Consider the following 13642-nt stretch of genomic DNA (forward strand, 5'->3'; position numbering starts at 1 on the left):
TCTCAAAGGAAATCATAAGAGCGGAACTTTTTGAACCATTTGTTTTTTATTTATTTATTGTAATTTCCTTCTTTCTAAGTCAAATGCAGCAGTTGCCGAGTGGAGGTGATGGGCGGACGACGGCGAGACTGCAATGTCCAAAGGCATCCTCCAAACACATGCAATCAAGGGTCAATTGTATTTAGTTTAATTTTTTTTTTTCATGATTTGGGTTATTTATATAATTTCTTTTTTATCTTTTTGTGGTTGGACCTCATTTATTAGACTTTAATTAATTAAAACAAATCATAATTAATTTAAATTAAGTTATTTAATAAAAAATAAAATTAAGAATCAAAAGAGTCAGAAATCAAAAACCGTCCGCTATCTATGAGTTCTACATAATTAGAACCAATCACTAGTGCTTATTATATATATATATATATATATATACAAGTAGTAGTTTAATTAAGGGATTTAAGTATAATTTACTTTATAAAAGAAGAAAAAAAAGAAAAAGTACATACACAATATATAGTCTCCTAGAAATATTGTTAAAATTACTGAGCTAAGTTTGCAATTGATTATGAGGTTTTCCTTCTTATATCACATGCATTAAAAAGAATCAATATTTTATAGTGAGGAATAAATGTTGGGTCATTACAAAATAGCTTAGATTGGCGTAACTTCATACCATTATAAAAGGTCAATTTCGCAACCCTACCCTCGCTTTTGTCGGTGTGGGGCGGGCCCAAAACGTTATACATGAAAGTTACCTAACAAGCATACAAAATTCATGTGTTATTTTAGGGTTCATCTATGTATGATATGTGGTGGTGACTTTGGGGGAGAGGGGGGCCCTCCAATCCATCATGAGTGCCTCCTCTTGGAGCGAACGAAAAAGCTGGAAGCTAAAGGCAAACTTCTTCAATGCAAATTACAATCTCCGCCTTTACGGGTACATTACATATATAGATATAGTGATGTGATGCGCATTCATCGCCTAATTTTGAGTGAATATCCATATTTAAAAAGAAAAGAAAACATTAAAAGAGAGACATAATATATATGGTGTAAAAATAAGAAGAAATATAATTTATTAAAAAAGAGAGTTAAAATGAGGGTGATGCACTTAAAAAAAAAAAAAAAAAAACTCCTCCAATTCACTCTTTTTAACTATACAATACATGCTAATGTCTAATAGATTAAGAACGAAAACTAAGAACAAAAAGAAAGGTAATAGGATTATAGGAGGACTGAAGTGAAGAGTGCTTCTCAAAACCATAAGAAAACGACTCCCCTTGGAATTTTCTGCTCTGCTCTTTCTTCACGTGCTATAATAAATGAAGTCTGGAAGTGAAGAGTGCCTGTACTTCTCCTCAAAAGGCTAGTTATCACTACCACTGTGAGATAATATTAGGCATAATAACCAAAGGGGGCAACCCCCCCCCCCCCCCCCCCCCCCAATTCCCAAACAATAACAATAACAATTGCAACAATTATTACTTACAAGCCTTGCTACCTAGTTCCCCCAAGTAAGGTTAGTAAGTTCAATCTCAGATTTAAATACCCACATTCCTTACCTGTTGTATAGCTTCCTCCATAACCAAGCTCGTATTCTTTCCTGCTGTTCTATAATTTCAAGAATCAACAACGAAATTTTCAGTCATAGACGTCGTTGTAACCACTCTGATATGATTCTAAGAAACCAACAAAAATTTCCGACCAATATAATATTATTGATTCAAAAAAAAAAAAAACCATCAAAGGATGAAGTTTCTTACGAGGGTCTTTACCTTCCCAACCTGCGGTAAAGGTAAGAAGATCCAATCCGACCTGCGAAACACCACTTTCTAGATACAATTTCACCTTGCTCTAGCTTGCATTACAAAACCACCAGCTCACAATGGTGAACCTGGTGCACAAGGTTCCAGCACTAAGGGCTTTAGTTAAGGTCAATTTGTATGTACCCTTACTCCTACGTTACCGTCGGCAAGGGTCACCTTCAAAAATCACTTGCTCACAAATACCAAAATTGATGAAGTAGTAACTAACCTTAAATCTCTCTTATTCCCATCAACAAAGATAAACTAATAGGGACACGTGATTTCCCCCCGTCCATCTCTATAGATAAACAACAACATATTCAGCCTTTATCCCACTATGTGGGGTCGGCTACATGAATTCTAAACTTCCATATATTTCTATCTTTTGTCATATCTTCATTGAGATTCATACACTTCATATCAAACTTTAATATCTCCCTCAAAGTCTTCTTAGGTCTGCCTCTACCTCTTTTTTTGATTAATTGTTCTATTTCATCAACTCTCCTCACAGGAGCGTCTCTTGGTCTCCTTCTCATATGACCAAACCATCTTAGTCTAGTCTCTCTCATCTTCTCCTCTATTGGCACTACTCCTATCTTATTACGAATAACTTCATTTCTAATTTTATCTTTTCTTGTATGGCCGCACATCCATCTTAACATCCTCATTTCCGCTACACTCGTCTTTTGCTCATGTTAGTATTTGACTGCCCAACATTCTGAGCCGTACAACAAAACTGGTCTTATAGCTGTCCTACAGAATTTTCCTTTCAATTTTAATGGGATTTTACCATCACATAACACCCCCGATGCATTTCTCCATTTTAGCCAACCTGCCTTAATTCTATGTGTGACATCCTCGTGAATTCCTCCATCTTTTTGAATCACTGATCCCAAATATCGAAAATGGTCTTTTCTTTGTAAGATTTGGTCTCCCAATTTTATTATAACATCCTCCACTCTTGCATTCTTACTAAATTTACATTCCATATATTCTGTTTTCTTTCTGCTTAATTTAAATCCCTTAGATTCTAAATTGTTTCTCCATAACTCAACCTTAGTGTTCACTCCTTCTTTTGTTTCATCTACCAACACTATGTCGTCTGCAAATAGCATACAGCATGGCACCTCTGTTTGAATATCTTTAGTGAGTTCATCCATTACTAAAGCAAATAAGTATGTACAGTGCAGAACCTTGATGCAATCCTATTGTAATTTTAAACGGTTCAGTATCCCTTCCGCATGTTTTGACCCTTGTCTCTGCACCATGATACATGTCCTCAAGGGCTTGTATATAGGCTATTCAGACTCCTTTCTTCTCTAAAACCCTTCATAATACTTCTCTAGGGACCATATCATAGGCATTTTCTAGATCTATAAACACCACATGTAGGTCCTTCTGATGATCCCGATACCTTTCCATTAGGCGCCTCAGTAGGTATAAAGCTTCCATTGTTGACCTATCGGGCATGAAACCAAACTGATTTTCTGAGACCTCTATTTCTTTTCTGAGCCTCTGCTCTATTACTCTCTTCCAGAGTTTCATGGTATGGCTCATTAACTTAATTTCTCTGTAATTTTCACAGTTTTGAACATCTCCTTTGTTTTTATATATAGGGACCAAAGTACTCTTCCTCTACTAATCTAGCATCTTTTTTAATTTAAGAATCGCGTTAAATAATTTCGTTAGCCAGGAGATACCCTATTCTCTCATGCATTTCCATACTTCTATTGATATATTATCCGGTCCCACTGCCTTATGATTTTTCATCTTTTTTAATGCTTGCCTTATTTCATTTGGACTTATGCGTCGATAAAATGTATAGCTCACGTTCCCTTCAGAGTTAATAAGATGTCCCAACCTAACTCTTGTGTTGCCATCATCATTGAGTAATTTTGTGAAATACTCCTTCCATCTCTCCTTAATCGCTCCCTCATTCACTAATACATTTTGATTTTCATCTTTTATGCATTTCACTTGATTTAAATCTCTTGTTTTTCTTTTTCTTGCTTTACCTAATTTATATATATCCCTTTCTCCATCTTTTGTACCAAGTCGTTTATATAGATTCTTGTATGCTTTTAACCTTGCTTCACTAACAGCTTTTTTTGCTGCCTTTTTTTATTCTTTATAATTTTTTTGATTTTTTTCATTGTTGCACTAATATATAGCCTTATAGCAAATTTTCTTATTTTTAATTTTCAATTGCACTTCTTCATTCCACCACCAAGACTCCTTAAGGTTAGGGGCTCTACCATTTGTCTCTCCAAGCACTATCTTTGCTGTGTTTCTCAAGGCATTAGCCATTTCTCTCCACATTTGGTTTGTCTGTCCTTCTCCATTCCATTCTCTTCTACCCCTTAATTTTTCTTTGAATATTAGTTGTTTCTCCCTTTTTAAATCTCACCACATGATTCTTGAATTTTGTTTTATGTGATTTTTTCTCTTCCAATTTCTTACTTGGACGTCAAGTACTAGAAGTCTATATTGAGTAGTTAAACACTCTCCCGGTATCACCTTACAATCCTTACAACATACCCGATCCTCTTGTCTCATGAGGAAGTAATCTATTTGGGTGCTTGATGTGACATTTTTATATGTGATTAAGTGTTCGTCCCGTTTTTTGAACCTAGTATTGGTTATGATGAGCCCATATGCCATTGCAAAATCTAGAATAGACTTACCCTCTATACCCTCCATGTACCTCTCTATAGCCGTTTCCGTCTCTACCCACGTGACCATTTAAGTCACCTCCTATAATCACTTTCTCTCCTCTTGGTATAATTTGTATGAGTCCCTCTAGGTCCTCCCAGAATTTTGCTTTTATCTCCTCACCTAACCCCGCTTGTGGTGCATATGTACTAAAGATATTCATAGTCATTCTTCCTAGAATAACCTTCACCATAATAATCCTATCCCCTATTCTCTTTACATCCACTACCTCATCTACTAAGCTTTTATCCATAATGATCCTCACTCCATTTTTTGCTCGATCAGTTCCTGTGTACCATATTTTATATCCATTTTCTGACAAAGTTTTTGCTTTTTTTCCTACCCATCTCATCTCTTGAAGGCACATAATATTAATCTTTCTCCTAATCATCACATCTACCACTTCCATAGCTTTGCCTGTTAATGTTCCTATGTTTCATGATCCAATCCTTAATCTATGATTTTCTTTTTGGCTTTGACTTTGAATTTGATTTTGTTTTTGATTTTGTTTTTGGTTTTGGTTTTGGTTTTGATTTTGTTTTTGTTTTTGGTTTTGGTTTTGATTTTGATTTTGATTTTGATATTGGACTAACTTCTTTACCTACATCCGTCCAAGCAAATGCGGGAACCCTTGCTCATTTGTCACTACATCCGGGCACCAATGCAGCGGCCCTAGCTCATTTGACACTACACGCAGGCAGTGTAGCGCGTCGCTATGAAGGATTACGCCCACGCCCAAACGTTTTTTCATAATTTGTCTAGAGTTCATGTTTTGGATCCGACTAAGTTTTACGTTGGCTGTCGACTACCTAACACAACCCTCCTCCTTTATCCGGGCTTGGGACCGGCAGTGGATAACATCCCCAGGCGGAGTTCATCTCTATAGATATTAAACCTTTTCAATGACATCGTGAATATGTATCATAATATCCCATATCCATATAAGCGGTAGTAGGTTGACCAAAATTTTGTCTGATTTTAGGCCAAGCACTTGAATAAGAGGAGGAAAGATGGCGAATTTACTTCAAGGGCAGCATGAATTCGAGCAAGAAAATGTGGCATAAATCTTACATAGATTGATTCAAATAAGGATAGGCAGATAAACCTAGCAACTTAAACATATGAGTTGGATGACAGAAACTGTTTTTTCGAAATTTAGACCTAGCTGCAAAAAATTTGTTAGCTAAAACAAGTTAGTCCCAAACAGAACTCGGTCACATCACTAATCTCTATTGCTGAACAAAATAGGAAAATATCATCCAGTTCGCAGTGAAAGGATTGCTATTAAGGTTTAAAAAGCACTGAGGAAACCACCAAAGTGGGGTTTATGATATAATGCATAAACCGCATGGGCAATTTATGCTTTAGTGGCTAAGGCATAAACCATCAATGTGGTTTTCTTCAGTGATTTTTAACTGCACTAGCAGTTATGCTCCTAGTGCTAGCTGCATGGCATTCTGTTGTTTTGTGCTGTGGAAAAAATTTTGGTCCGAGTTAAATTTTTAGCTGGTAAATTGCAACCCCCCCCCGTTTGAGAAATACTGTAACCAAGGGTAAAATGACAAATTTACCCTTCATCCTTTCTCCTCTGATTGAAAAATACAAAATAAAATAAATAAAAGAATAAATAAAAGATGAACCCATGCCAGCATGGAACCCACTGGGATCATCATCAAAGATGAACCCAGTGGGTTCTGTGCTGGTGTAATGAATCCATCTAGGTTCATCGCCAGCATGTAATGAACCTAAATCTGGATTCAAAGAAGAGAGAGAGAGAGTTTCTGGTGGGGTTTTTTCCAGAAATACCATCCCACCAATGGGGTTTCCAATGAAACCCCACCAAAAAACAAATTGAACCCAAATTTGGGTTCGTTCAAACCTAGATTGAGGGTTCGATTTGAGTTCTACGGAACCCAAAACACAATGAGAGAGAGAGAGAGAGAGAGAGAGAGAGAGAGAGATTGGGGGGGGGGGGGGATGATCGGTTTTCGGTGGTTTTTTTCCAAAAACACCACCCCACCAATGAAACCTAGATGAATTTGTGTTCCATAAAACCTAGAACACAGTGAGAGAGAGAGAGAGAGAGAGAGAGAGGGGGGGGGGGGGGTGGTTACCATCGTCATCAGAAACCAAATCCAACCCAAATTTGGGTTTGACTATGCCCAGATAAATTTGGGTTCCATAAAACCTAGAACACTGAGAGAGAGAGAGGGGGAGAGGAAAGGGGGCTTACCATTGTCATGGCCGTCTCTGCTGAACCATTGCTGCTGTTCCACCATGCAGATCATTTCATATCTGGAACCATAGATGCCTCCATTGATGTCACTACTGTCGACCAAGAGAGAGAAACAGAAAAAAGAGACTTGAGAAAGAGAAGGAAATTGCAACCAGAAAGAAATTGCAACAAAAATGTCTCTAAATATAAGGGTATTTGGGTCAATTTGGAATTTTAACAGGGATAACAAATGAGGGGGAAAAATTGCAACACAACATTAAACCTCAAGAGTATTTACTGTATTTTCTCAAATGTTAGGGGCAGTCCTTGCAATTATCTTAAAACCCCAATTTTTTTGTAGATAGTTTTAAAATTTTGAAAAAACTTACAAAAAACTTGATTCATGGGTAGAGTGGACTTGATGATTCCAATGAAATTTGACAAGGTGAAGCACAATATGTAGGCATAATGCTTACTTGAGAAAATCTTATGCACTGATTGTACCTTTGTGGTGATTTCTTCTCCATAGGAAAGATCAATCATGCACAAATGAACTGACATTTGCCAAGGTTGCTGACTGCTGTCTCAGAGAGAGAGAGAGAGCACTATCTGCTCCAAACAAAACATCAGTTATTTGCACATAGGTATAAAAAATTATATAAGCAAAACCAACATTACCCGGGCATTCTGGTGGTTCCAAGTTTTCAAGATTAGATGAAGGGAAGCTACACAAAAATGCAGCAACATCCAAAATAACCTTCCTAGTCTGAATAACAAGAAGCCGCCAAGTCCAATAGAAGATCATATTGTACACAAATGCTAATGCTCAGTCCTGGAAAAAGTACACCTTAGCAATGGTGTACATTACACATATTGTAATAAGAAAGAGATCTGAAACTCAACATAAAGCAGAAGCAATTTTAACATTACCTTGCAACCATACCGTAGAAAACAACTTCAACAGTATACATCAACGTCAAAAGCTTCCATTTCTGAGCTGACAGAGGGAAATTCAACCAGTGAATGCATTTCATGAGCTTTAACATTTCCACATATATAACAAAATTTACCATGTGAAACTATTATGCTAATTTAAAAATCCTTGACCTTAACAAACTCTTTACCACAAAATGCAACTTGTATGGGAGGAGAGTTTGACAAAGCAAAAACAAAGTAACTACTGTTATAGTGGCGAGCTGGGAATCACAATTAGCATCAAGCATGCATACAATGGCAGAACTAGGAAGGGAAAGAGCTAACCAGTCACCAGAGTGCGCAGAAAGGCAGTGGAGAGAGAACTCTAATATTTTGATAATCCAATTTCAAATGGTTGGAGACCCTTGTTTATACAGACATCTTGGGACTTCAATACTGAGTCCAAGAACATTTATAATCAGTTATGGCTAATGATGAGAGTGGAAAGACCAATAACTTGACAATTGGACAATCCCCCCACCAGAAAAAATAAAAAACTAAACTCTTTGCTCATATCTCTCTCTCTCTCTCTCTCTCTCTACCAAGCTCCCTTAAAGAAGGGAAAAGGCCTCAAGGAAACCTGTAGCTTTAACCTCCAATCCACAAGCCCCTACAATTTCCATACAGATGGAGACACAAGTCCTACTTCAACTTAAAGTGTTAAAACTTTTGGAAAACTTCAACATAATTAAGATGGTATAATAGGAGACCTCAATATTGTCTGGCAGAGGGGACAAAATGATAAGATACTCTGATATGGAGTTTCATCGACCAAGGTGTTGAATATGGAGGAGAAATGTGCCACCTTATAAAATTGAATCTTGTATATTATGGACAACTATATGGCAGAGGGGACACATGACAAGACACTCAGACGTAGAGCTCCATTGACCAATATGTTGAAAATGGAGATGGAGATGAAATGTGTCACCTTATAAAATTGACACCTGAATATCAAGGAGAACATGACCCTCGATGAGAGATTATGAAAATTCATCTATCTCACAAGGCTGACATTTGGAGAGGGCTCAATCCACATGAAGAGATATTGGAGATTCATGTGCTTGATCCTTGGAGCAAGAGGTTGGAGATCCATAAGCATTGACAGACTAGCATTTGGATGTTCATGTGTGGAAGCGATCTGACTTGGCAACTCAAGCATATATACAATACTTATATGCACACCATCACATCCATAATCCACCATTATTTCATGCCAAACATAGGGCCAACATCATGCAACCTTGTGCTACAAATTTTTTTGCTTCCAAAAAGGTTGCTATAAGCCTGCAGCACCATTCCAAGTAGAAACTTAAAATGTTTTCTTAAATGAGAATCATTGTCACGAGATGAACCAGCTTGCGCGGAGGTTTTTTTTAATTCCTTAGTAGCCGGATATCCTATTATTTCTTATTGCTGTAACACTTAGTATCTAGCTGTATTTTTCTGTTATGAGTTAGTTTTAGGCCCCAGCTGCAAGGGGCGAATAGGACAAAAGGGTTGGTTGTAACCGCATGAGGGAAGGAATCTGCTATGGCAGACTTACCCTACCTCTGGCTAGTATAAATCCTCTCCAAGGTTCTCTGGAGAAGGCATCAAGCAATAGAATCTGAAATTCCTTCTACATCTCATTTCCTCCCTATTTCTCTCTATTCTCCCTCTACAATTCGTTCTTCTATCCTTCTTGTTCTGTTCTTATTCTTCTTCAGAGCTAAAACCAACTGGTCACAAATCAGGTTGTGACAATCATCTGCTGCAATCACCTTTCAAGTAAATCACATCAATTGTTTGAACTACTTTCCCTCCCTATTCCCCAGGTTCGATACACTTCAAACAAGATTCATCCGTCAACACAGGCATAAACTAGAGGGAAGACTGAAACATTTACTATAACACTTAACCGCAACTGATTCTAGAAGGATGAAGTTAGTCTAGGTCATGACCCCAAGGATAGATTAGCAATATGTATTATATGTATTTCTCATTTAGTTGTACTCTTATGCTATAGCTATTAGTACCTTTATTTGTAAAGCCTATAAATAGGCTAGTGTAGTTAGAGAATGTGTGTTCTTGAATGATACTTGAATTTCAGACTTTCCCTCATCAATTCTCTCTCAATTTCCTCTCTGATTTCTCTATTCTTCCCTCTCAATTCTCCGTTCTCTCTCTTGATCACCTCTATTACCTCTTAATTCTGTCTGTTATCTCTCTTTCTGCTCTGATTCTCCCTATCTTGCAGTTCTATCCTCCCCGATTTCTCCCAAATTCCATTCTAAGCCCTAGGTTAACCCTATGCACAAGACAAATTAGTATCAGAGCCGACAATTCTCAACAGTGATTTCTGAAATTATTTTAGCAGTCGAATAAGGAAGGTGAAGTAGATTCAAGTGATTTTTAGCTGTTGAACCAGAAGTTGATACGGAGGCAACTTGTAAAAGGCTGAACCAAGCCGATTAAATCAAAGGAAGTTGTGAATTGACGATCGAAACAACAAGCAGAACTAGACAAATTCCGACAATCTCGACAACAAGCGAAGTCAGGTGACTTCTAGCGATCTAGGCAACAAAACAAGGCCAGGTGATTTTCAGAGATACAGGCAATTCCAAAACTCTTGAATAGCTACAACTGAGCTAATAGAACTCACAGGAAGCAACAACAGAGTCAATCAAATCCTTAGGAGACCGCAACAGAGCAGTTCCTCGGCTAAGTAATTCAATCTACGACCTCAATTCTGATGGCAAATGGCACCAGGATGAAACAAATAGAGTCACAATTGCAGTAGATGATGGCGATGACGACGATGACAAAAATGCAAATCCGCATAGAATCTATAGAATCGGTGGTGGAAAAGAAGCTGGACAATGCGATCACCCAGTTACGAGAGGAAGTCAATCACATGCGTGAGGAAGTAGGCAATCAGATACACAAGCAGATGCAGGCGTTTATGATGATGTTCGCGAAGCAAAATTTGGTAAGGATTTCTCTTGATTTTTCTCTTAGGGAGAGATCAGATCTGATCTTACCTAAAAATGGAGCGATCCACAGAGCTATTGGATCCTCTTGAATTTGAGGTAGAACCAGGAGTGGTTAGGGAGAACATAGTGGATATGGTAGAAGGACTTCGTCAAGGTGTACTAGCATGGGAGAAAAGTTGGACTAACATCATCCAAAAGTTAGACCAAATGGAATTAACATTGGATTAGGTAATTCCGACTGAGCGACCATCCATCTGTGCGGATATTGGTGCTGGAGTCCTTCCTCAAATTTTAGACTTACCGAAAATTGAGGAACAATCAGATTGGGAACAAAACATTGATTCATTAGATATGCCAGTTATGAGGCAGGTTGGAGCTGAGAGTGGTGATACCTGTGACATCTATCTTAGGTTGGATCAAGATTGCAACACATGCAGTTAAAGAAGTTTTGATTGAACAATTAGGACCTGAACAATCTTATAGTGGTTCTAAGAAAATTGCTCATAAGGCTGATGAGATCCTAAGGCTAGGACTTTTGGACCTTTAGGCTCCGAAGTTTAAATCTAGATATGGAGGTCGTGTTTCAATCATCGAGGGAAGACGTAATGACTGTGGTAAGAACAAAGGAATCATTGGCACTTACATATCAACTAAAGAAGAGAACTTGGTCATAGATATTTTGAAAGGCTACATTTTATATGGACAGGAAAAGTGAAAGAGAAGTAACATAAAAGCAAAGAGGAATAGGCCAAGAAGGAGAAAGAAATAAAGAAGAATAAAAAAGATAGAGAAAGCTGAGATTGAATGAAGAGCAGTGGCCAATCGCTGTAGGACAAAAACTCTTTTAATGGGGGGGGGGGGGGGGGAATTGTCACAACCCCAAGGATCCCTAACGATATATTAATAATATGTATTATACGTATTTCTCTTTTAGTTGTACTCTTATATTGTAACTATTAGTACTTTCATTTGTAAAGCCTATAAATAGGCTAGTGTAGTTAGAGAATGTATGTTGTTGAATGATATTTGAATTTCACACTCCCCCTCTCATCAAAACTCTCTCAATTTCCTCTCTGATTTCTATATTCTTCCCTCTCAATGATCTGCTCTCTCTCTCTCGATCACCTTTGTTACCTCTTAATTCTGTATGTTCTCTCTCTCTTTCTGCTCTAATTCTCCCTATTTTGATGTTCTATCTTCCCCGATTTCTCCCAAATTCCATTCTAAATCCTAGGTTAACCCTACATACATGACAGTCTATAGCTAATTCAAATAATCAACAATGATGGATTTTGGTCTATTGGTCTGTAACTTCACATCAATCAAATGGAATGCCAAATGAAACAAGTTACAGAAACAGAAGCTCTAGAACCCAAAGAACTATCAGTCACAATTAATTACTGCAGCTTTTTTTTCACAATTAAATAACCAGTCCATTAACATAGATACAATGAAAAATATAACGACTCTTTCTTAGATGAAAAACAATGCCGTACAATAATCAGTTTGAGCTTCTACACTTGCAGGAAAAATCTTACACTACACACTCAGCTGCTAGTAGATGTGAACACCGAACACAAAATAAATAGAAGAATAAAAGAGGAAAGATATGACAAGGACTAAAACAACAGGCAGGATAGCATATTTTGCAAATTTCTAGCTTGTATTATCACAATTTTGGTAAAAACAGTTAGTATATGATATGTATAGATAACACTTTACAAAAAAATTTAAGTGTTATATATATAGTAACTATAATCTTCAAACAGTTGAGTGTTTGAAAATATCCTCCAATTTCATAAAACACAATCAACTGCACAAACCTCCAAATCATTAAATAGGTTGAATGAAATATCCTCCGGCTTCAATTGACTTACAAATTATCTCCAGTTTAAACACATGTTCGAACTCATTAAAAAGGGTAAATTGACCATACATCCCCTGAACTTTGGCCATTTAACTCAGACACTCCCTGAACTTTAAAATTAGCCCAATTAGTCCCTAAACTTTCCAAAATTAGCTACAACAGCCCCTCCATTACTAATAGTATTAAGTAAATTGACCGTGCACCCTTGAACTTTGGGTCTTTGGCCTGGACACCCCCTGAACTTTTATTTTTCACCAAATCAGTCTTGGACTTCTTGGGAAAGTTCAGGGATTAATTTGGTGAAAATTTACAGTTCAGGGGGTGTCTAGGACAAAAACCCAAAGTTCAGGAAGTCCACAATCAATTTACTTAACGTAGTTAGTAACAAAGGGGATGTCATGGATAATTTTTGGAAAGTTTAGGGACTAATAGGGATATTTTGAAGTTCAGGGGGTGTTTGAGTCAAATAGCCAAAGTTGTATGATATATTTACACATAAAATCAAAAACTTCTCTTGTGGCTCTACCTACACAAATAAAGCAAGCTTAGCATCACCAATATCAGCCAACAACATTTCAATTACATGCATTGTGTCAAGAAAGACAGAAGTGTGATAATTCCATATCAAGTAGCTATTTGGTGGTTCTTAAGCTTACAAAAAAAAAACACCATTTTATAATTCAATTTGGTATTGAAAGCAAGCATCCAACATTTGGAAAAGAATATCAGCTTCACCTACAGTTCCATACCACAGGCCATGCTGAACACCTAAGGGATGAGGTAATACAATGGACTGAGTAGAGTATGAAAGCATGGTGCAGGGTAATGAGGACATGTCAAGTCTCACATCAAGTGCATAATGCACAATACTAGACTGGTGCAAATAATGAGGTTAAGAAGCACTGACATCAATATAAAAATATAAATATAAATATAGACATGAGATATGGCAGCAAGGGAAACAACAAAACCTTAATTTCACTAGTCGGGACACAAGACACAGGAAAAAGGGTGTTCCCATGCATGAGGATCCCTGCTTTGCTAGGGTTGGAGGAGAGTTGTTTCTACATGCATCCTTATCTTTACTTTGCAA

At 37.3% G+C, this 13642-nt stretch overlaps 1 protein-coding gene across 11 annotated transcripts in view; it reads right to left on the bottom strand.

Annotated features, from left to right (window-relative positions):
- Window positions 1-458: 458 nt before the first annotated feature.
- LOC127808104 (probable inactive poly [ADP-ribose] polymerase SRO1) overlaps window positions 459-13642 on the bottom strand; it is a 32138-nt gene continuing 18954 nt past the window's right edge. For 2 of the 11 annotated variants that reach the window (XR_008024869.1, XR_008024867.1), the window contains exons 6-9: window positions 7663-7729; window positions 7411-7564; window positions 7237-7341; window positions 460-6845 (exon numbers count right to left, since the gene is read on the bottom strand). The gene's annotated coding sequence lies outside the window, so the exon portion shown is untranslated. Of the gene's footprint in view, window positions 6846-7236; window positions 7342-7410; window positions 7730-13642 lie in introns of all 11 variants that reach the window. The other 9 variants (XR_008024866.1, XR_008024865.1, XR_008024870.1 and 6 more) reach the window with 8 other exon arrangements.

This window comes from Diospyros lotus, chromosome 8 (assembly GCF_014633365.1).
Source record: "Diospyros lotus cultivar Yz01 chromosome 8, ASM1463336v1, whole genome shotgun sequence".
Classification (NCBI taxonomy): Eukaryota; Viridiplantae; Streptophyta; class Magnoliopsida; order Ericales; family Ebenaceae; genus Diospyros; species Diospyros lotus.